Raw genomic sequence first — 23,634 nt, 5'->3', positions numbered from 1 at the left:
TTACCCTAACAAAGCCCCACGGAACGATGGGAGGAGGCTAGTGATGACGTTACTTGGTGGTCATTGGCTGTGAGACACGCGTGCGACGTTGCTTGCACACTGACGTCTCAGGCATAAAAAGATCGTTAACGAGAACATGGCTACCTCCCAAACGGCTCAGGCAGACCCAGAGGTACCGACGGAGAGGTAAGCCTTTCTCGTAATGGAGATCGAATAAATTTTGATTTCGATTTTCTAGTGACTTTGCTATAGTCATTGACTTTGTAAACAGATGCTAAACCAGAAGGTGCATTTTTCCACTCTATGTCATGACACTGTTAGGAACTGGGTTCGTAGTTTTTGTAGACTAAGTAAGCATACTTCGTCTGACCCAGACTATGAGTTGAAGGAAGCTTTATGAAAAGAAACTTTTCTACTGTTTATATATTTGTTGAGCAGAAGAAGACCATGTTCACATACGTAAACAATATCTCTCGTTTTTGGAAAGCATTTTTGAAGAGTGTCGGGACAGAATCCCTATTCTGGATCTAAAAAAGTGATCCGCTAGACAGTAACCATAATAAGAGTCAAATAAATAGGAGACTTTAAGAAGACTCCTTTATCTATGGTTTACTTAATGATATTCCCTCTATTCACAGGGCGGGGCCTCCATCAACCTGAGTAACTACCGGGTGAGGTGAGGTTTACTCCTAGTGCAAAACAGGTAAGCACTTGGAGGTATAATAATATTGGCTATCTCCAGCATATCTTAAGAAATTGCTGTACAGCTATATCAAGAGAGTGATACATTCACCACAGACATTGCATTTTTTCATATTCCTTTTCTTTCATCATGTATAGGTAATACAGATATACCGCTTGCACGAAAGGATGCACACTAAAAAGGTTGTATTTTATGCACTTGCAATATAATTTTCATTTTTGACACACACATTGTTGCAGTAGCAATACGAATATGGTATAAGGTCCTGAAGAAAGCCAACGACCACTGAGTCAGGAAGGCTGAAACATGTCGACCGTATTGTAGTACAGCCTATATATTAAAATCTGTCTTTGCACCAATTTTTATCCTAAGGATTAGTAGGAATATCTCGAATAAACAATTTTTCTTCCTCTAACTCCTTTTTTAAAGATTTCACGTTCTTGCACTGCAGCCTTTTGATATCATTTTTGATACTTATTATGATTGAGCCAGTGATCTCTGCTGTTCTTTCTCTTTCCTAGCTTTAAAATTTGGTGATCTGTTTGACACCCACACCACAGATAGTACCTCTTTTTGGAGAGGTTTATAGTGGTGGGAAGGTTGGATATCCAGATGATGACACTGACCAGTCTCTGGTAATTGATGGAAATCCTTCTAAGTCAAACTGTACTTTAAGGCTTTTCTTCTTTCTTTTTGCATGTCCTTTGAGTCTCTCTTGAATGACTAGACCACCATACTCCTTTGGTTTGTGACAGGGGATAGAGTCTGGCTTTTGTCTTTAAATATTCCCTCGGACCCCCTCTACCTAGTATTGTTATAAGCTATGGAGAGCAGCCTTTAGGCTAAGTCTTGAAGGAATGTAAAGCAGCTTGTTTTACCAGTCTATATTCTCCTGAATGACCAAATGAAAGGCAACTACACCAGGTATATATATAAAATCGATGTATTTATTTCTAAAGACACACCTTACTAGTCTCTTTATGAGGCTAGAGGTCCAAACACATCAGTTACACTTCAAATATTACAGTAAAATAGCACAAATACACGTCAGGTCAAAGGGGCGAGCCAAACCATATACTAAAATAGTGGTATAAGAACCACAACTTAACTAGACACATGGCCTAGAGCCTGTAGAATCGCTGGGACCCCAAGGAACCACCCAAGGTAGTGACACAGGGGACTGTGTGCAGTGTGAGAACACAGCCGCAAGCTCCCGTTAGCTTCTATGGGGAAAGTCGCGGTTAGATTTTTAAAGATTAGGGACACTTAGAAATGAGTCAGGACCAAACCCTTTTGGACTTAGGAATGTCTAGGGTCAACACCCACGGGAGCACCGGAGTACTCGAGTTACCTCACCCAGGGAAGCCGGATGCATAGGTGTCAAATGGTGTCGGGTTGCGTCGTCATTTTTCAATGGGAGCTGGCAAAAAAGTGCTGCTGCCAGGAAGATGCGAAGTGTCCGAAGAGATCCAAGCCTGGATCGAAGTCGAGAAGAACCTGAAAGGAGAGGGGACAGAGTCTGGGTCACTAGCCAGTGACCAGGAACACGATAGGCGAATGCCCACCGATGTCGGGTGATTTCAGGTGAAGAAGGTTGAAGCTTCACTCTTCAGCCACGAGGACCAGGAGCCGTCAAGGACAACCAGGAGCTGGATTCGAGCTGTCCCATGAAGGATGTTGAGTGATGCAGCATCGGTTCCTGGATTGGACACAACAAGCCTTGGCAACAGCAACCCAAGCAGAAAGGAGAAAGATGCTTCGGTGCAGACCAGCAAGGTCTGAGGGACTCACCACTTGGTAGGGAGTCAGGGCATGTCTGGAGCAATCAGGGAAGCCAAAGGAAAATCAAAGTTGCCTTCACAGGGACCCACCAGTCGACAGACCAGGGATTGGGAAGGGACCTCAAGAGGAATCACAAAATGGCAGCCCACGGGTCACTCTGGGTGACTAGGCCAACAATCTTCAGTTGATTCTCTGCTTGAGGTGGGGGCTATAAGTAACCCCAAGCATGACTTCAAGAAATGTTGAGAAGTCAATGCACTTGCAAAAGTGCACGGTGACCAGGAGTTCTGGTTCCACATTACTCACAAGGGCTGTGGGTCTCAGCTTTGCTGGGGACTCGGGTCAGCCTCTGAGAAGTCTGGAAATCCTCTTCCTGTGTTGCAAAGTCTTTGGCGTCCGGCGGGGGCTTCAGAGATGCAGACCGGCAATTGCTTCATTGGTGCCTGCCAAGCGATGGAATCACTCCTTGACCCCAAGGGAGATTTCTTCAGTCCTCTAGTCGTTAGTAGAGCGTCGAAATTCCAGGATTCAGTTGCAGAGTTTCATCCAGGGATATCTAAAGTCCTGTTGCCAGGGGTTCCTTACTTATACCTAAGGAAGGGGTTGGACTAGCTCTGGGGACCCACCTATGGGAGGGTTTGGAAAGAGGGGTGGCTACACCCATTTCCTTTGTCCAGTTTTGCCCCAGAGCAGGGGCTGGAAGCCCCGGAACCAGTTTGAGCTGGATTATGCACAGGGACACCAAATGTGCCCCCAGTGCAGGACTCAAAGCACTCTGAGAGTGCTCCCACCCAGCCCCAATACACATCAGCCTGTCTGGGAGGTGGTTACACCTCCCTGTGACAGGAAACCTATTGTCCCGGCCTCCCCTGCCGGAGTTTCAGTCAGCAGCAGGAGGCCAGACCCGTGTCTGTGGCTGCAGCATCCATTTTGTGATTCGTGGGCTCTGTTAAGTTGGTACCGGGTATACCGGTGCTGTCATGTCTCTCCCTCTAGAAGGGTGGGATCATATTCTCACATCAGGAATTGATGTTGGGGTATGATTCCAAGGTGTTTAACACCAAACACAACATGTTTCCGTGCAGTCAGTCCAAAGTTAGCATTAACTGTTTTAGATATAATGCACTTAAGAGTATATGGTCAGGCTACACTACTGACAACCCCAGGGAAGAGATTCCGAAGGTTGCAGAGGGGCTAAGCTCATGCCTGGGCACCCTCTCACATATAACCAAGCACCCTGCCTTCAGGATTGATAAGGCCTACCATAGGGGTGACTGATATATTTCTATTTGCAGTGATAGGTGAACCTATCACTGCTTGCATGCACCACCATACCCAGTCTGCAGTAGCAGACCTGTGGTGTCATTTTGGAAGGCTTTCCAGGAGTGGCATAATGCATACTTCAGTCCCTGGTATGCCTCTGAGGTACCTATGCCCTAGGTACATAGTATACCATATACTAGGGACTTATAAGGGCACCTCAGAATCCAATCTGTGATGTACCTAAGGTATGTGGAATCAATTTAGAGAGGAAGCAGCTAGGCTGGGGTCCTGAAAAGCAGGGCCCCAGCCAGACTAAAGATGAAAAACAGTGAAACACCAACAAAAAGTGGGGGTAACCATGTGAAGCAGATCCTACTCTCCTACACAGCACCCGCCCCACCCCCTCACAAACGCAGGGACATTAAACTAACCTTGACCAGTTGAGTCTTCATGTTCTAAGTGGAAATATCTGGGGAGTCCATCTGCATTGGCATGGTTACTCCCAGGTCTATGTTCCACTGTATAGTCCATCCCCTGTAGGGAAATGGACCACCTGAGAAGTTTGGGTTCTTCACCCTTCATCTGTTTTAGCCATAAGAGGGGCTTATGGTCTGTCTGAACAATTAAGTGAGTACCAAACAAGTATGGCCCCAACTTCTTCAGAGCCCAAACCACAGCAAAGGCCTCCCTCTCAATGGCTGATCAACGTTTCTCTCTGGGGGTCAACCTTCTTCTTCTGAAAGCTACTGGCTGATCCTGACCATCATCATTCAACTGTGACAGTACAGTCCCTACCCCCAACTCAGATGCATCTGTTTACACAATTAACTTTTTGGAGTAATCAGGACTTTGCAGAATGGGAGCAGTGCATATGGCCTGCTTCAGGTCATCAAATGCCTTTTGACAGCTAACTGTCCACTGAACCTTTTGGGGCATTTTCTTAGAGGTTAAGTCATTCAGGGGTGTCACTATTGATCCATACCCCTTGACAAATCTTCTGTAATACCCAGTCAGGCCTAAGAAGGCTCTCACCGGAGTCTGGGTAGTGGGAGCAACCCAGTCCATTATGGTGTGGATTTTGCTCTGCAATGGTTGAACCTGGCCTCCACCTACAAGGTGGCCCAGGTGCACAACCTGACTCTGCCCTATCGTGCACTTAGTAGCCTTGATAGTTAGGCCTGCTTTTTGCAGGGCCTCCAAAACATTCCTCAGGTGGACCAGGTGGTCCTCTTAGGTGGAGCTAAAGACAGCAATATCATCTAGATATGCTGCACTATAGTCTTCCTGGCCTGTAAGGACTTGATTCACCAACCTTTGGAAAGTGGCAGGTGCATTCTTCAAACCAAAGGGCATTACCACAAATTGATAGTGCCCGCGAAAGGTAGAAAATGCTCTCTTTGGCTTTGCATCATCAGCTAGTCTGATCTGCTAGTAGCCAGCTGTCAAGTCAAATGTGCTTAGAAACTTGGCTGAGGCCAAAGTATATCTTAGCTCATGTGCCCTTGGGATGGGATGGGCATCTGTCCTAGTGACTGCATTGAGACCCCTGTAGTCCACACAAAACCTCAGCTCTCTCTTGCCATCTTTGGTGTGAGGTTTAGGCACAAGGACTACTGGACTAGCCCAAGGGCTATCTGAGGGTTCAATGACTCCCAAATCCAACATCTTTTGGACTTCTATACTGATACAGTCCCTGACATGGTCAGGTTGCCTGTATATCTTATTCTTCACAGGCAGACTGTCCCCAGTGTCCACTTCATGAGTGCACCAGGTGGTCTGACTTGGAGTCAGAGAAAACATATGTCTGAACTGGCTGAAAAGTTTTCTGCAGTCAGTTTGTTGCTGGACAGTGAGGCTGCCTGCCAAGGCTACACCATCTACTGATCCATCATCAGGGTTCTGAGAGAGCAGGTCAGAGAGTGGGTCACTCTCTTCCTCCTGTCCCTCATCTGTAGCCATTAGCAAGCCCATGTCTGCCCTGTCAACATATGGCTTTAGTCTGTTGACATGAAGTACCCTGTGGGGACTCCTAGGGGTTCCAAGGTCTACCAAGTGGGTGACCTCCCCTTTCTGTTCAACAATTGTATGGGGACTAGGCCTGGGCCAAAATTCCGTTCCGTTCGCGGAAATTGCGATATTTTGGCATTTTCGCGTTCCGCGGAAAGCGCGAAAATGTCAAAATTTCCGCATTCCGCAGATAATTTTTTTCTTGCTCGCGCTGTAAAACAATACATTCTCGCGCGCGCGCGATCGCCTTACCTGAATCCCTGCATTCTCCGACAAGTTTTCTTGACCCGGTCGCGTTCTCCACGAGATGTTGGATTTTGGTAGCCATTTTGCGCTGTCTCGCAGCCGCATTAAAGTCATTTTTCACGCGATCACGTCATTTGTCGCGCGATCACGTCTTTCTTCTCGCGATCATGCACCACGCGAGTATGAGAAGATTGAGATCTCGAACATGTCCTTCTACATCGCGAGCCAGAGGATGAGGACGCGGGCACGTGAAATCGAACGCGAACAGGAGAAAGAGACCGCGAACACGTCATATCCAACGCGACAGGGACAAAGAAGAGAACGCGATCATATCGTTTTCGACACGCCGGCGGAAGTAATGTGAAGCTCGAGAACTCAACAACGTAAAATTTACAATTTGGAGAGGAATATCGGCTCTAGCAGCATGAAACCATCTGCAAATACTGATTTTGGATGAAAAGAACTCCTTACATTCACATTTGGCTTTCCTTTTTTGTGCAAGGAGTCATTTTTTTACAAGGTGGAGAGAGGGAGGAAGTGACACAGAATCTCCAACTTCCTGTTCCTGTCCAGCAGGCTCCTCCCAGTGCTTTGTCCATCTCCTGCTCATTCTGCCTTTGGATTTGGAGCTGGAAAGATCACTCTTTTTGTCTGCTGCATCATTGCAATTGGATTTCAGGATTTTTGGAATAGGATATTTTACAAGTAAGTGGTTGTTGTGTTTGATTGTGGGCATTGCAGTTGTTGTGTAACTACAATTTATTTTTGATAATTAATTAATTATCATCATTCCTTTTTTTAAATTTTTTTTAAATTTTGTGGTTTGTAGTAGTAGGCCCGAGCTAGCCATGGGCATGGCCTCATGGGTGTGTGTGTGCATGATGAAGCAACTGTTCCTTTTGTTTTTTGAATATATTTCATTTTCAAGCACATTTAGGGCATGGATGGCATTGGATTGAGTTGGGGAAGTGTGTTTTTTGGGGTGGCCTTGCTGATGTTGTTGGGCCTGGCCATGTGGCTGGTGGCCATTTTGAGGCCTAGACCTGCAAGCTTGCCTGGCCTTGTCTGCCAACAGGCCTGCTTTCATCCACTGCTACCAGAGCAGGTAGCCACAGCTTTAGTAATCTACTGTTTTCTGTGTGCTCTGTTGAATTTAGACATCATTTAGGGCATGGATGGCATTGGATTGAGTTGGGGAAGTGTGTTTTTTGGGGTGGCCTTGCTGATGTTGTTGGGCCTGGCCATGTGGCTGGTGGCCATTTTGAGGCCTAGGCCTGCAAGCTTGCCTGGCCTTGTCTGCCAACAGGCCTGCTTTCATCCACTGCTACCAGAGCAGGTAGCCACAGCTTTAGTAATCTACTGTTTTCTGTGTGCTCTGTTGAATTTAGACATCATTTAGGGCATGGATGGCATTGGATTGAGTTGGGGAAGTGTGTTTTTTGGGGTGGCCTTGCTGATGTTGTTGGGCCTGGCCATGTGGCTGGTGGCCATTTTGAGGCCTAGGCCTGCAAGCTTGCCTGGCCTTGTCTGCCAACAGGCCTGCTTTCATCCACTGCTACCAGAGCAGGTAGCCACAGCTTTAGTAATCTACTGTTTTCTGTTTGCTCTGTTGAATTTAGACATCATTTAGGGCATGGATGGCATTGGATTGAGTTGGGGAAGTGTGTTTTTTGGGGTGGCATTGCTGATGTTGTTGGGCCTGGCCATGTGGCTGGTGGCCATTTTGAGGCCTAGGCCTACAAGCTTGCCTGGCCTTGTCTGCCAACAGGCCTGCTTTTTCATCCCCTAGGATCAGAGCAGGTAGCCACAGCTTTATTGATCAAGTGTTTTCTATGTGATCTGTTGAAATTTTAGACATCACCTTCCTGAGAGTGTAGTGTGTGGCTGTACACAGTACTAGTAGTATAACATAGCTCTAGTTAAAAAAAAGTCATAAATGGCTAGACTATCTTTTGTTTGCACTAGTACAGTACTAAGTAACTGAACCACAAAAACAAATGCAACATTTCACTGATGTTCTTCTCCTGTCTTCTTTGCTTTTAGGTGCACAAAAGACAGAGTAGGAGGTGTCATCGGCATCACCTGGCTACCCGTTGTACTGCCAGCCAGCCAGAAGTCCTGCTGCGCATCACGCCCACGTGTGACCAGAACTTGTTGTGCATCTGCCTCCTGCCTGACATCGGAAGAAGATGGCCCCAAAGAAAGGTACCAGGTCCAGTACCAAGAAAGTTGCTGGTGAGAAGAAGGAACAGAAAAAGGAAGTGCCATTAACCACGACTGGTGGTGTGCCGGCCAAGGTTTTTTTTGGCACCAAAGCGTTGTCCGGGAACCAAGCTGGGAGCAGCACAGCGGTCCAGCAACCCCACCAACCTAGGCCCAAGGGCTTTACTGTCGCAGAGGTAGCCAGTCTACTAACGGGCAGCGATGTTGAAGAAATGTCATTACCGCAAAGTAGTACACAATCAAGTTCAACGCAGGCGCAAACTCAGCAGATCAGTGTCAAGCCGCCGCAACCAGAACAGCAGCAGCCGCCGCAACCAGAACAGCAGCAGCCACCGCAACCAGAACAGCAGCAGCCGCCGCAACCAGAACAGCAGCAGCCGCCGCAACCAGAACAGCAGCAGTGGCCGCAACCAGAACAGCAGCAGCTGCCGCAACCAGAACAGCAGCAGCCGTTGAACCAGAACAGCAGCAGCCGCCGCAACCAGAACAGCAGCAGCCGCCGCAACAGCCCACCATAGTAGTTGTTGCTCCTGACGTAGGGGCATTTCAGGAAATCGAGCTTCCTGCAGACAAAGTGGAGCGAAGTCAAACCACTGTTTTAGAAGATCAATTGTCTTCCAGACCACCAGCAAGGAAAAGGAGGCTTAGTCCATCATCTTCTTCTTCAAGCCCCGCTTCTGATGATCGTGATGACACTTGGGTCCCACCAGCTCGGTCTGAGAGTGAAGTACGCCACAAGACATTGCTTCTGAAAAGGAAGGTCCCAGAAAAACTTAGAGTTATGGAGGTAGATGTAGAAGAGGGGGGTGATGATGTTGATGAAGACGAGCCAGTCTTCACGCACATTACTCCCGCCCCAAAGGGATTGGAGACCGACATTCTCACCCTATCCAGAAAGGCTGCTACTGAGCGGGATGTAGCACGGATCTCACCAACACAGGTTACACCACCACTACCTCCAGCTACCATATTTTGCAAGGCCCGGCAGGGACCTACATCCAGCTCAACCATCTCAGTAGGAAGTGGTAGTAAAAGTCACAGTGTAGGTGGACAGGGACACATATTTTCAAGCACCCCCTCAAGTTCATCTGGTGTTGAAAGTGGCACATCCAGCAGTGCCAGAAAGTTCTCCTCCCCAGTTTGGGACTTCTTTTCTGTTAGCGCCAAGGAGGAGAACGTTGCTATATGCGCAATTTGTCGGCAAGGTGTTCGGCGTGGTAAGCTTGGTACAAACTATGGTACCGGAGGACAAGCAAGTCATCTAAAAATACACCACAATATTGTGTGGGAGGATCACCTACGTAAGTTAAAAGAAAGTAGGAAAACTAAACCCTTTGAAGTTGGTCAGGAATCAGGGAGCGATATTATTGTGGTGGCAGGTGAAGAACAGGGAGGCATTTCTAGCCCTGTCTCCAGTAGTGCAGTCACTGCAGTGGTAACGCCCACATCCTCCTCAGTAACATCAGAGTGGCACCGCAGTAAGAGCCATACTCAGAGTGTGGGTGAGACACCAAGGCGACCGGCGAGTACCTCAATGAGACAATCTGTGTCGTTGAGCCTTAGTGGGTTAATGAAAACAGCACCACTAAGGAAAGTAAGCCAGCCTACCATTGACAGCATGTTTAGGTTGGAGGGGCAGTTCCAACGCAACCACCCAACGGCACGATTGTACAATGCGAAGCTGGCTAAAATGTTAGCGCTGGACCTTCTTCCTTTTTCATTTGTGGAAGTGGTGGGTTTCCTTGAATTTGTGTCTGCCATCTGCCCGAAATGGAAAGTTCCCAGCCGGTCCTATTTCGCAAGAATTGCTGTTCCAGCACTACATCATGATGTGCTGGAATTGGTTGGTCACGGTTTGCAGCAGAGTGCTGTGCACAATATCCACCTGACAACAGACATGTGGACCAGTTGCCAAGCCACAGATTACAAGTGCATCACTGCACACTGGATCTCTTTTGTGGGGGTTAGAGATCAACTATCTGCACGAGGTGTTGTTGACACAGCTGCGATTTTTGAAGGTACTCGGAAACATGCAACTGTAGCCATGTTCGCCATGGAGAAATCTCATACGGCTGAAAACATTTTAGAAGAGTTTCGCACCAAGGTTTTGGAATGGCTGCGGCCCAGAGGGCTTGGTATTGGTTTTGTTGCCACAGACAATGGCAGTAATGTACTTAAGGCCATGGAACTTGGTTCATATTTCAGGGTTCCGTGTTTGGCACACTGCATAAACATTATAGTGCAAGACTTTCTGAAAAAAGAACCCATAGTAAGCAATTTACTGGCCATCTGCTGAAGAATATGCACTCATTTCAGCCATTCTTTTAAAGCTCGGAAGCAGCTGAGGATCATCCAACGTGACCGTAGGATGCCAGTCAAGGCACTCATCCAGGAGGTGGCAACACGTTGGAACTCAACGTATTACATGCTTGATCGTCTGTACGAACAGCACAGGTCACTCAATGATTATGTCTGGTACAGAAGCAGTGATGCTAGTGTTAAAGGCATGACCCTTCAGAGGGAGCAATGGACCCTAATTCCATGCCTGACTGAGATGCTGTCTCCTTTTGAGGTCTTCACACGTGAAGTCAGCAAGGAGGACTGTACAATGGGCCAAGCTATCCCATTGTTGCAAATGCTAGAGCATGAGCTGAATAATGTGTAGAGGACAGAAGGCAAGCCCATGACTTGGTGGAGAGCTTATCCAGGCGCTTATCAGAAAATGTAAGGATACAAAATAAAATTTTGTCACAAGAACATTACATTTGTGCCACAATTCTGGATCCACGTGCAAAATTAGGACTATTCCTTTCTTTTTCCGACAATGATGTTGCCCGCTACAAAAGTTGTATAGCTGAAGCAGCCATCAAGTTTGAAAACGAAGGGCTGCTAATTAAAAGCCCGCCACATCAACCCACAACAAGTACTGATACTGAAGCAGGCCATGCAGAATCAAGTGCAAACTTCGTCGGCTGAGGGCAGTGCGGTTGGCTCACAATCGCAACACTCACCATCACCATCGACTACAAAAACAATAACTGGATCATTCGGCCGAGTACAATCATTATCAGAGTGGTATGTAAAGATGGGCCTTAAGCACAGTGCTGATGCACAGAAAAAACAGCACAAAAGCTTACCAGCAGTAACCCTGAACATTGAGCGGATGGTCCAGGCCTATCTGGACGACCCAACAGAGGTGTACGTTGATCAAAACCCAGTGCAGTATTGGTATAGGAAAAGGTCTGAATGGCCACAGCTCAGCAGGCTGGCGATAAGCTATCTGGCTTGCCCTGTCGCAAGTGTCTCTTCCGAACGTGTTTTCAGTGCTGCTGGTTCCATTGTAACCTTGAGAAGGACCAGTCTATCTCCCAAAAACGTGGAGAGGTTAACAATGATCAAAATGAATCAGCACTTCATACCACCGAATTACACAATGCATGAATCAACAGAGGAAGATGAGGACAGCGGCACAGGTGACGGAAGTATTGTGTCAGATGATTACCTACTACTGGAAGATCCCCCAGAGTTTGAGGACGAGCTATACTTCCCTGACAATTAGGCTCGCACTTACTGTCTTCCTCCCTTTTTTCCCCCTTTGTTTGTGTCTGTCGTTCCAGTTATGAACTTGTGAATCGCAACAAATGCAGTATCACCGTCTTCTACTCTTCTAATTTAAGATACAAGTTTCAGGTGTCTGCCATTGGACACTACAGTCCTCAGAATCCAGCTCCTCCGCTCGATCATACTGCATCTCCTGCTCAATTCCATTTCCCTCATGAATGATGATTGGATGATGGTAACAACAAATTCAAACTTTCCTCGTCCTTCCAAAACAAGTGGACCATGAATCTGATGACTTCTATAGCTATCCTCCTTCAGAGCCGAGACAGACTGGCCATTAACTGAAAATAAGATGCAACAGGTAATGATTGATGCCATGCATTGGCCGCAGAATAGCAGACTGAATGATGTAGATTTTGTTGTGTGTGTTGCGCATGAATGAATTGATGTAATTGTGCACTGCCACTAATCAACATTCTACAGAACACACTAATTTTCCCCTTCTTGCAAACAAGAAATGTGTACTTCTCCTGCATCTTGGTGATACATTGCTTTTAATTCAATACAGGAAGGGGACTCACTCAATCTGCGCAATGCAAATGACTGTGACTTAACAGCACCGTCCATCATGATGATGGCGAAAGAGACGGCCCGTTAACTTAAGATGAGAAGGAACAGGTAATGAATGATGACAATTAATGGCATGCATTGGACACCTGACTCTGAGCTATTGGTCTTTGTGTTTGCGTTGTTTGTTGTGCACAAAGTGATGTCAAAGTGTACTAGTGGTAATCTATCTTTCTGTACACAATAAAGAATGACTCAAGTCAGTAATATTTATATTTCTACTCTTGTTGTGTTATAAAAATTACACTTGTACTGCAGGCCGATCTCCAGTCAGTCAGTAGAAGTATCAGAGCTGATGATGAAGTCAGGAGGATGTTTCATGAGTGGCATAAAACGGAAAAGCCTAAAGGTAAACACGTCAACAACAAACACAGCACACCCAAATGTCTGTGTAGAAGTTGAATAGAGTGTAGCGGTGGGATGACTGCAGTGCATTGATTTTACTAACTTTAACTGTAAAATGCTATGTTTGGAATGGATAATGTGCTTTGCGTTTGTCCAACTCTTTGAGAGAAAAAAAAAGGACTCTAAAGTGTTAACGTAGGATGTGCTAATGGTAAGCACTGTGGGCCTGATCTCTCCTGTTACTGTTGAAGGTCTATGCTGGAAACAGACTACAGTAGAGATGATGCATATGCATACATGCCACCTCGGAAAGTGTTCTTGTTGCACTACACCATCACTTGTGCATTTGTTTTCACTTTCTTTCTGAATATCCCCTTTGGTTTTCAATCTAAAATTACAGGCCGGGCCTTGTCCAAAACTTTGTAAAACATTACAATGCATATTATTTACCTTACCAATCAATCACCTTTTTATTCCAGCCGGGCAGTGGCGAGTGGCGAGGCGACACACCCAAGATTGATGGACGAGAGGAGCAAGAGGAATGCCGAGATGCAAAAAACCAGTCCACATTTTTTACCAGGATAAGACAGTAACAGTATCCACTTTTCACTTCTTTTAAATAATTTGATTAATATCTTGTATACATTCTTTACAACAGTGTGTTCTTGGAGTTGTTATTATCAATCATCATTACGTTTGCTCTGTGTTTACGATTCTTCACTACCAATATTTAAAATTTCTATTTGCTATCTGTTAAAGTATTAAGGCCGGAACAGAACAAGAAATAGAAGTGTATGTAATCCGGGTCTCATCATCATGCATGCATTGCCTTTTTCTCCCTTAACATATGGAATGGATATGGTATGGTAGTCTTCAATGATTGTCGTTTGTTTGTCTATGTATACATACTGTTTTTCTATGTCAAACCTTTCCCAAAATCCCCCTTCCCATCCAATCAACGGACCCTAACCCTCTTCCCCCGGGCTGTGTGACTTATTGTCGAGGTGTAACTAAATTAAATGTACACCAATACTTAATCACACACTTGCTGGGGCGGATGTGGTGAAAGCAACACTACTTCAATTTCAATGCAGAGCGATGATCTTCTTCTGCTTGCCCACCCATGAGTAGAATATTTCAGAGGTTATTTTATTTACCAAAGGAACATATACCTCAGCATGAATTGCCGGCATTGATTGGATTTGTTTGTTGTCATTCCTCATATACAGCACTAACTGTTAGACTGTAGGCATAGTCAAGTCGACAAAACTATAGTTTGTAACTCTGTCTAGTAGGCTATCCTCATAATAACCAGCATTCAGTTTTTTTGTCAAATATTTGAGCATATAATTGTTGCTCGGTAAATTCTGTGATGTACTTCATTCAACTACTCCTCTAACAGTCTCTCAAAGGCGATTGACTATCCCCTTTTCTTTTTTTGGAAATGCTGCCACCCTGCCAGTGTATACTACTACTACTATACTACCACCACCACCACCCCAATCATGGCATGTATGAAAAAGGAAACCATCTTCACCATGCAGCCAGTGCTGTGCCACAGTTGGACATAAACATCAAGCACCGGTAAGAGAGAAGTTTGGGGGAGGCAGAATTAATAATGGACATGTTGTCAATGATTTCAGTTTCAAACACCACTCCAAAGAATGCATAGTAGGACCAGTCAATGAGTGAGGTGTGTCGCATCTATCTGTTTGTGTCTTATACAGTCAGCAAATTATTGAAATCAAACACACGCTATGGGCGGCCATGCACCAGCAAGGAAACAGTGTGATGTAAAACAGTTACCCCACCTACAAAACATTAACAACATTGCATGTAACATAGAAAAATATATTTAATTGACCCTAACAAATAAACTAAACCCACAAGAGCTGACCCACCCACCTCCCTAACCCCAACGACTGTCCATAGAAGTAGAGAACGCCCAAACGAGTGAAGAACGAACAGGAATTAAAAAAGGGGCAGTGACAGGGACTAACTGGTGGGGCGGGACTGGAGGAGGACACGCATCTGGTCCTCTAAATGGGCGACGCGGCGTCTAAGGCCGCGGCAGTTGCAGCCACAGTGGGGGGGGGGCACCGGAGATGACATGGTGGCGGCGGGCAGCCGCCAGGCGGTGGCGCCGTACCGCTGGAGGGCGGTGGCTGGGGCCCGGGGCACTGGAGGAGGGTTCAATAGCTGCAGCAGTCTCCTCCTCCTCCTCGGCTAGGACCACAAGCCGCCGGTATTCCTGCTGGATTGCCTCCAGCTTCCGGCGCCGTGCCTTGGCGGCCAACTCCTTACGGTTGAGTTTCGGAGTTGCTGTGTATCAAAAAGAAAAAAACAAGACAATTGTAAAATATAGTCTTAATAAAACAGTAGGACAAGGTAATTATTTATACACATAGTGGCATGGTAGAGTAGCACTATAAAATAAAGCACAGTAGTACATAACATTTTAAATGTCGCCCGTCCTTCTTCCTTCCACCTGTCTTACACTTTTTAGTTGAACAGTGCACCAGGTGCTCTTCTCCATAAAACTTTCAAAGCGGAGTTGAAATCAGATAGATGAGGACATTGGTTACTCAATACTCCGGCTCCTAGTCCTATACCAATTAAAGGGAATTCTAGTCTTCTAGTTCACTCTTCAAACGTCCCCAAGAACTCATACTTACTTACGACATCGGATAGCGGGCGGACTTTGTCCGCCCGCCATCCGACTGCAAAAAAGGGTGGGGGTCCCGTGGGGACAATTAATTAGGATGATGCGCCCGGCACAGTGGCGGGCGCACCCTGTTTTTTTAAATTTAAATTCTGGTTGGCTTTGCTGAAAGCAATGCTAAAATGTTGTGCTGCTTTTCCAAGCACAACATGACGGGCCTCGCACGGAGCCTGTCACGTTTTGCTTTGAAAGTCGGGAGGGTACCATAGCATCGGTAGGTACCCTCCATGGGGGCCCCCAAGCATACTCTGCAATGTGTGCATGCCTTTCCGTGGCGGACGGCAATGCCGCCACGCAAAGGCATTCCAAAATGCAGATTATATGGATGCCGGTGTGGTGAGAGAGACACCACTGCCATATTGAACCCTTTTCCGCCTGGACATGTCTGAATATTTTCTACAGGGATGGCGGGAGGTTTGTCCCTGCGGTGACGGCAGTGAATTCCAGCCGGCCCGGCGGGGGCAATACGCCCACCATCCTAATGGGGCCCTAATTCACAACTGTACAGTATACATATACATACAGTACACCTTTGCAGTGAGTGTGCTGTCAAGTTCAACAATAGTTAAAGATTATGAATCTAACTTACCACCGCCTGCCACTGGTGCTGCCACTCCCCCTCCGTTGCTATCTGCAACTGCCGCATCCTCGCCCTCGGCGTCGCCTTCGCTGGCCCCAGAAATGGTGGTCGGTAGTGCGCCTAGAAAACATTACACATTTATTAGGCGACATATACACATCCCCCCTATTGATCAGTAGCAAGGTTGAAAAATGAGTTAATACTAACATACATCACTAGTACAAATCAGGTAGTAGTAGAGTAGACACTAAGTTATATGATCATTGTAGCATTTGCTTGATTAGCCCTAGCCATGCACATGTGACGTTACCTTTACCTTGCAGCTTCTTAAGACACCTTTGAGCCCACATGACCTGCCTCACACTGCTACTGTCTAGTCTACGCGCTGCGTACAAGCGGTCAACAAACATTAACAAGCCACTTTTTTAGGCAGAAGTGGTGTACTACTGTTACTGTTAGTCCATATTGCTTATCCATAGATGCTACACTTTTTGGCACGGCTGAGAAATGCTTGCAAGTTGCAATATACTAACGCACACCATTTCTTTTTTCGCATTACAGACGCAAGATTCCCTTCTACGAACCAGAGCTTCTGAACGATGCACCAACTACCAGTACTAGGTTCTTCTGAGGTGAGGGGTCCCTTCACTCACATCTTCATTTATAAATGTATATAAACTAAATTGCTATGGGATGGTGGTGCTGCCTTCCACCACTGTTCAGTTATCATGATTTAATTCCCAACTGTATAAGTGTAACAATGTATATTGTTTTAATGTTATTGATTTGCCGGTTGGTGCTGCTAAGAAAACAGTGTACAGACCTTCTCAAATTGAAATAAACATTTTAAACTTACATAGACTTCGTGGTATTTGGTGTGGAGTGGACTAACTTACACGAGTGAGCAAATTAAAGTAAGGGTGTGCATGTGAATTGCTTCCACGACAGAGGTTGGGTGTGTTATGTTCTGGGTTGTCTACTTGTTGGTTATCTTGGGGGGAGGGTTCCGAGACCTAATAGGTATGACAAGACAGTACTATAGTCAAGCAGTGGAATTGTGGTGGGTGCGGAATTTCTGATTGAGGTGTGCAAGGAAGGTCCAACCTACCATCACCAACATCCTATTTTCTGGTGCAAATGTATGTGCAAGATCCCTACAACAGTGGTATGTCCTATAGGGTATCATATCAAAATATTAAGAAATCTGGTAGGGCTGTTGTTGCTGTGAATTTTCAAAGCCTCAACATCAATAAGAGTAAAAGTAGTACAAGACAACGACCCAACGGATTGTACGAGCTACTGGTGAATATGAGTTTTATATTACAACCTTTCACAAAGAGTGGCACTGGCCAACTGGGCAAGACTAGCTACTACAGTACAGACAGACTGATAGTATGTAGTAGTACTCAGTCATCATAGCGGAGGCAGGGATAAGCTTTTTGAAACCGTACAGATCGAAGGATAATTGGTGGTAAAAAAATAGCATTTGGAAACACACTATAGTTCGGGAGAAATGGGGCAGTAAAAGTTATGGAATAAGAAATATTATTAAAAACAAGAAGACTTACTGGGGCCAGCAGAGGAGCCCTCAGCGGTGTCCTCCTGGTGGTGTTCCTGTCCCGCCGACTGTCCAGTCCCTGTCGGTCTGCCCCTGGGTGCTGATGGACAGGAGAGATATAAGAATTAAGAAAGAGACAAACATTGATGGATGGTGTCAAACAAATACAATATTTTTCAACAACGGTCAAAAAACACTTATGTAAACAACAATTGCAATAACTACATTGACCGATCTCATCTGGTCAACATGTAATATCGTGGGATTCGCAGTTCGACTACTTAAGTTACTATTTATCAACAGTAATCCATTCTTCCATTCTGATTCCAGAAAACTAAGTTACAAGTAAGCCTAAGTATTAGTACAACGTACCACCCAACCTAGCCCACCTATTCCAGGCATGCCAATTGTACATTAAGTATGCATTTCCACTGTATTCCTCAACAATGTGTATGATCCAATCATGGAGGACACATGAACATGACTACATTTTTTGTATACACCAAATTTTGGTTTGATTGATGCTGATCTGCTACTGCTAAGTAACTGCAAAGCCTACCTCCACTCATTGAACAAACTAGAAAAGGTTCTAAAGACTGCCGTACTAGCAGCACGTCACGTAACTGAGTGAGGGGGGGCATCACGCATACCACTAACCAATTAGAAGCTCATACAAAGTACCTAAACCTAAGTATCAATCCGCCCCTATCTATTAGTGACAGGACAAAGTAAGGAGTGGACGTGAGTCACTGTAGCATTACGTAACTTAATTTCTCTAAAATAAACTCGTAAAGAATCACGCTAAGCAAGCGCAAACGCAAAGCTGCAAACAAGTAAGATTAGTAGTAGCGCAGAAGAGCACCTGTGTCATAATCACAGAAGACTTTTAAACGTTATTAACCTGGAATGTATTGTAAGCAGCAACATTCTAGCTGGTTGGAAGGAAAAAAAGATATTCGCAATATATAACATAGAGCAGAAGAACAGACACAAAGTTGTAATAATTAAATAGGTACTCACCAAGCCCCGGGACCTCCACTCCTAGCAGGTCCAGCAGGTCCTGCTCACGGTCCAGGATGTCGGACCACCGGTGCGTCAGCTGTGCCTGGGTGCGCCGGACCCCAGAGATGCGCGACACTGCCCGGCGCACCTTCCCCCACCGCTGCCGACGCTCCCGGAGGCCGTACCCGGACCCAGGCCTGCCACCTGCTGCCAGGGTTGAGGGGAGGTGGCGCTGCACAAAGAAAATTAGTGCAGCCAACTCCGCCTCCCCAAATAAGGCCCGTGCCTGCACCCCTTGTGGGCGCCGCCTTCCCCAAGGAAGGCGGTCGCGGCTCTGGCTGCGCCGGCGAACAGCCCTGCCCTTGGACATGGTTCTGGGGACGAGGCGGGAAAGAAAAGGTAAAATAAATAAAGGAGTGAAGGAAATAAATAGCGGGCAATACAAAGAGAAAAAGTAGCTAAAAAACAAAAAAAAAGTAGACAAAAACAAAAAATATAGAAGCAGGAAAATAGTTAGAGAAATAATAAGTAATAAAGATCCAAAAAAAGTGGCTATAAACAAAGGATTGCAAAGATTTAGGGAGGATTGAAAATCAGGCCCCAGAACCATGCAATAGAGTGGAAAACAAGATGGCCGCGCTCATTGCGACCACGTGCGCAAGTTCGCGCGATATTTTCTCCCCGAGCAAGCAAAAAGCAACGCGATCAAGTAAAAGCGGTCGCGAACAGGAAATATCGACCGCGAACATGCATTGCGCGACCCGGAACAGGAAGTAAACATCGCGAGAGGGCGGGACAAGTGAAAACAAGATGGCCGCGCCCATGAGCAACCGCATGGGTAAGTTGGCGACCCGCGATCACGCAAAAAATACCGCGAACAGGCGGCAAAAAACTTCCGCGTCTTCGCGATATTTCCGGCGTGTTTGCGGAGATTTTCTGCATTTTCGCGATAATTTGCGGAAGTTAATTCCGCAAATTCCGCCCACCCCTAATGGGGGCCACTCCATTTGTCTTGGAAGGCTGCTGGGGCCACAGGCTCCAACACCCACACTTTCTGCCCTAGCTGGAAAACAGTCAGCACAGCCTTTTGGTCATGCCAGGCCTTTTGCAATTCCTGGCTAGCCTCAAGGTTTTTAGTGGCCTTTTTCATGTACTCAGCCATCCTGGAGCGGAGAACAAGTACATAGTCCACTATGTCCTGTTTAGGGGGTTTGAAAGGTAACTCCCATCCCTCCTTCACCAGACACAAAGGACCCCTAACAGGATGACCAAAAAAAAGTTCAAAAGGGCTGTAACCAACCTCCTTTTGTGGCACCTCCATGTAGGCAAAAAAAAGGCAGGGCAAAAGGATGTCCCATCTGCGCCTAAGCTTTTCTGGGAGACCTTTAATCATGCCCTTTAAGGTTTTGTTGAATCTTTCAACTAAACCATTGCATTGTGGGTGATAGGATGTGGTGAATTTATAATTCACTCCACACTCCTTCCACATTGCAGTCAAGTAACTTGAAATGAAGTCTGCAACCCTGTCAGATACTACCTCCATAGGAAAGCCCAATCTTGAGAATACACCCAAGAGGGCTCTTGCCACCACAGGTGCTGTAGTGGTCCTAGGTGGAATGGCCTCTGGGTACCTAGTGGCATGGTCCACCACCACCAGGATATATCTGTACCGAGATGCTGTCTGAGGATCCATGGGACCAATGATGTCAATCCCTACCCTCTCAAAGGGAACCCCCACTACAACTAGTGGTATCAGGGGGGCTTTGTGGTTCCCCCTGCCTTGCGAAAGGCTTGGCAGGTCACACAGGAGCGACAAAACTCCTTAGTGTCTTCAGACATGTGGGGCCAGTGAAAGTGAGGGACAATTGTGACCCAAGTCTTGTTCTGGCACAGGTGTCCTGCTAAGGGAATATCATGGGCTACTGTTATTAGGAAGCCCCTACATTTCAGAGGTATAACTAACTTCCTTTCGGCACCAGGCTTGTGGTCTCTACACTCTGAGTAAAGGAGTCCATCATCCCAATAAATGTTATGGGTACCACTAGCATTCCCAGCAGCCTCATCAGCAGCTTGCTTTCTGAGGGGTTCAAGAGAGGGGTAGGTTTTCTGCTCCTGGCTCAGATCTGACCTGGAAGGGCCCTCTGTCTCCAAGAACTCAACCTGGTCCGGTTCAAGCTCCTCTGGGACAGTTCCTTTTTCAGGCTCAAGATCATCTCCCTCTGGAGGCTGATCTGTATTCTGAGTCACGGGGGAAGGCACTGCCTTAACCCTACTGCTCCTCCTCTTGGGAGGCCCCTGGTCCATTCTTCCAGAATCCAGGACCTGTCCAGTGTTAGATATTTTGGCCTGTGGCCTAGTCACAGCAAAGACATGAGCAGGGATCCCTAACATTTCTGCATGTGTCCTGAGCTCCACTTCAACCCAATCTGAAGTTTCCAGATCATTGCCAAGCAAGCATTCAACTGGTAGGTCTGCACTTACCACAGTCTTCTTAAGGCCAGTTACCCTTCCCCAGGAGAAGTTAACAACTGCCAGAGAATGGTCTGTTCTGACATTGCTAGCATTGATCACTTGGTACATTTCACCAGGCAAAATCTGCCCAGGATCCACAAGATCTTGTGTCACCATTGTGACACTTGCTCCTGTGTCCCTAAATGCCAAAGCTTCTTTTCCATTATTCAAAGGCTGCTGTCTGTATTTGCCCAAGATACTAGGACTTACAAAGGAGGACCTATCCATGCCTCCATCACAGATCAGGGCAGCCTGAGTTGGAACTCTGACTAGGCCAGAGACCATCACAGAACCCAGGGTTAACCCTACTACACCCTTATTCTGTACGTTACCACAACCAATTGTAGCTGTACTAGGGGGAACAGTTGCCTTAGGGGCAATGGTGGCTGGAGTTGAGTCTTTGGACTTGGTGCAATCACTTGTCCAGTGAGTTTTCTGTTTACAGATTTTGCACCATGGTTTCTTTTGGCCTTTTCCCTTGTTAGACTGTGAATCCCCACCTGAAGAAGATTTTTGGGGACCTTGTCAAGACTTCTGGTCTTTACCCTTCTCCCCACCCTTGACAGGTTTTTGGGATCTTGCTTCTTTGGTTCACCACCTGGGTTCTGTACCTTCTGCTTCACCCTGGTTCAGACCCATTTGTCTGCCTTCTTTCCCAATTCTTGGGGAGAGGTCAGATCTGAGTCCACCAAGTACTGGTGCAACAGCTGATTTTGACAGTTATTAAGGATCTGCTCCCTCATATTTGAATTGTACAATCCTTGAAAGTCATGCACTTTGCTGCCAAGTAACCAACCCTCCAGAGCCTTAGTAGCACAATCTACAAAGTCCACCCAGTCTTGATTCTGTGCCTTTTGGGTATCTCGGAACTTTAACCTATATTGTTCAGTGGTTAGGCCAAACCCTTCAATCAATGCACTTTTCAGACTGGTATAATGATCAGCATCCTCTTCTCTAACAGTGAGGAGCTTATCTCTACCTTTGTCTGCAAAGGAGAGCCATAAGATTGCTGCCCACTGCTCCTCAGGGACCGTTTGAACTTTACAGGCCCTTTCCAGTGCAGTTATATATTTATGGATGTCATCCCCACTCTGGTAGGGAGGGACAATCTTATTTAGGTTTCTATGGTCATGAGATCTCTCCCTATCTCTAGGGATGTTGCTGCCACCATGGGATTCTAGTCCCATCTTTTTTCTAGCTCTGTAGAGCTCTAGGGCCTCCCTATATATGGCTACCTGCTGCTTTCTGATATTGAGCTGGGCTTCCTCTTCAGCAGTCTCTCCCTCCTCTCCTGGGAGGTTTCCCTCATATGAGCAGAGATAGAGGTCCCTATAGATGAACCAGAATGGTTATACTCCACTGAGGGAGATCTAGACCTTCTTATTGTGGCCCTCCCCCTCACCTTCCAGAGGAGCTGGATTTCCCAGGTCAAAATCATTGTCATCTTCCTGGTCAGCATCAGAGGTCAGGTCATGGGGAATTTCTCCCCTAGGCCCTTCCTCAACTGCTGCCCCACCCACTCTGCCTACCCCTTGAGACACTATAGGTCTTCTGAGATCATCCAGCCTGAGTACCTCTAGGAGATGCTGGGTGGTTGGGCTTTTGCCTGTCTTCAGTCTCCTAGTACTGCATAATTCTCTCAATTCCAAGAATGGAAGGTTATCATACTTGGAGATAAGAAGCCCATTGGCTTCTGGCAGGGACCCACTGGTTCCTGGCCTTGAAGACATTACTAGTGAGGTGTGGTGTATTGCACTACCTACGCTAGTGTGGCCTACTAAACTCTCTTGAGTTGTAGAAAGGGTGTGCTAAGCCCTTAACACACAACTCTAAGTTCAGTAGAACTCACTGTATTCTAACGCATGTATTATATGTACCTCAGGTACCTTTAGTGGTTTTCAGTTAGTCAATTCAATTGAGATTATCTGGTGAAACAATAGCAAGCTGGAATCCCACACGCTGCACACCAATGTGAGAAGTTGGCCTGGTATATGCTGTCCACTAATTATAGTGGGCACCTTGCACCAGTCCAAACAACCCCTTATTGATGATAGGTTAAAGACAACCTTTACTGAAAGCTATCCTAGTGGTAGCTATGGAGAGCAGCCTTCAGGCTAAGTCTTGAAGGAATGTAAAGCAGCTTGTTTTACCAGTCTATAATCTCCTGAATGACCAAATGAAAGGCAACAACACCAGGTATATATATAAAATATATGTATTTATTTCTAAACACACCCTACTAGTCTCTTTATGAGGCTAGAGGTCCAAACACATAAGTTGCACTTCAAATATTACAGTAAAATAGCACAAATACACGTCAGGCCCTAGGGGCGAGCCAAACCATATACTAAAATAGTGGTATAAGAACCACGACTTAACTAGACACAAGGTCTAGAGCCTATAGAATCGCTGGGACCCCAAGGAACCACCCAAGTTAGTGACACAGGGGACCCACGGGGGCCGTGTGCAGTGTAAGAAAACAGCTGCGAGCTCCCGTTAGCCTC

Source organism: Triturus cristatus, chromosome 4_2, assembly GCF_964204655.1.
Source record: "Triturus cristatus chromosome 4_2, aTriCri1.1, whole genome shotgun sequence".
NCBI lineage: Eukaryota > Metazoa > Chordata > Amphibia > Caudata > Salamandridae > Triturus > Triturus cristatus.
This window is presented reverse-complemented; position numbering follows the sequence as displayed.